Raw genomic sequence first — 1,787 nt, forward strand, 5'->3', positions numbered from 1 at the left:
TCTTTCGCCCCAACTTTCTCTCACTCTTCCTGTTTCTTGAGTAACGCTGCGATGGACTGGCATCCCATCCAGCTGAGGGGAACACATATGCCATAGAAACCGGGCCCATGAGCCTGGCTAGGCTTTAAAAGGGCGCATAAATAAATAAAATAAGAATCAACCACATAAGAACATTGTGATACAATTTCTTCACTGCAAATGATCCTGCTCTTTTCGATGTTATCTCAAAAGAAATAAAGTAGAAAAAAACCCCACAACTTTCAAACGGTACCTGGACAAATTCCTCCAGGAAATACCGGAGAAACCACCTACACCTGGATACGTCTCAACCAACAATCACTCTCTGCTCGAGTGGTTCATAGTGTCCCGAAATAATCAACTAAAAGACTTTTCCAGGTGGTGCTATTGAGTTAGCCATGGCCTGAACTGATAATGGCCGAAACCAATCTAAGTTATCATGTTTTAAAGTGCAGGTTTGGCAATGTGATTAAGAATGACAGGCTTTCAGACTTAATCCCACTGGGTAAGCAAATTCTATCAGAATTTCTCAAACCTGGTGAATGAAACTGAGGAAATGGAAACTGTGTGGAATCCTGTCAAATGGACTGAACCTCTTCTTTGATGGTAAACCTTTCACTTACCTGAGTTTACTATTTTCTTGGAATATTTGTTGATTGTATCTTTTATGTTTAATCTTTGTTTTTATTTTTGTTGTTTTATTTTGGTTCTCTGTAGTGTTGAGGAATAATGTATTCCTGATCTCAATAAAAACGCATCAGAGATGAGTGAGCTATAATAAAATCTAAGTTCCTCTTGGACTGAAACAGTCATATGTAGTGCAACAATTAGCCATAAGCCATCTTATTTAAATTAACAAATAAACATCTAATTAAAAACATGTTGTATGTTGACATGGTTGTATTTAGAAACAAGAGACACAGAGTAACACAGATTGTGGTTAACCAAAGTGAAATACATGACAGTAAAAGTAGAGATCTATTTTAAAAGAATAAAAAGGACATAAGAGAGTTATCTTTCTTTACATTGAACTCTTTTTTTTTTTAGTTAGCATATTTCTTTTGAAACTCAGTTTTTATTTCCATTTTGAATTTAATGATTTTAGTCAAACAACATTATTAAACTAGTGTTTGGGACATATATTCACATGAAATTATAATGAAAGAGTTTAATTTAGATCACTTTAAAACTAGAAGTTTAAGTGCTAGAACCAGCAACAGTCTCACGTAGCTTTGTATCAAAAGGGTTAACGTAGACACAGGTCAATCAGTGATGGGTATCAGTGAAAACGCTTTTAGAATTTTTATCTTCCAAAGAGAACATTTTAGTGTACTGTGATAAAAGTTTGCTATCTCCAATCCACAGTTATAAACTACTTTCTTGAAAATGGTAAAACACATTGTACAAGAGATTTTTACACACACACACACACGCACAAACCCAATAGTCTTAGGTGGAATGCTTTTCATCACAGATCTGCATCATCAGATCTGACTTGAGAGTAAACAGCAACAACAACTAATTTACAACTAGACTGGATCATGAAGAGATGAATCTGCAAGAGACAGGGTGTATTACTGGTACCCAAATATTTAATGACTTAGTCCTAACCAACTCAAGAGTATTTTGCTACTGAGAAGTTTTATAACACTCCACACTACAGAAGGATAATAAATAAAATAAATGCGCCCTTTTAAAGCCTAGCCAGGCTCATGGGCCCGGTTTCCCGGTTTCAATGGCGCGTGTGTTCCCCAGCTGGACGGGACGCA

At 36.1% G+C, this 1,787-nt stretch overlaps 1 protein-coding gene across 6 annotated transcripts in view; it reads right to left on the bottom strand.

Moving 5' to 3' along the window:
* Positions 1-1,787, bottom strand: part of LOC106873757 (uncharacterized) — a 294,459-nt gene that overhangs the window by 53,596 nt on the left and 239,076 nt on the right. The gene's annotated exons all lie outside the window — the stretch shown is intronic.

The sequence above is a fragment of the Octopus bimaculoides genome, chromosome 6, assembly GCF_001194135.2.
Source record: "Octopus bimaculoides isolate UCB-OBI-ISO-001 chromosome 6, ASM119413v2, whole genome shotgun sequence".
NCBI classification, from domain to species: domain Eukaryota; kingdom Metazoa; phylum Mollusca; class Cephalopoda; order Octopoda; family Octopodidae; genus Octopus; species Octopus bimaculoides.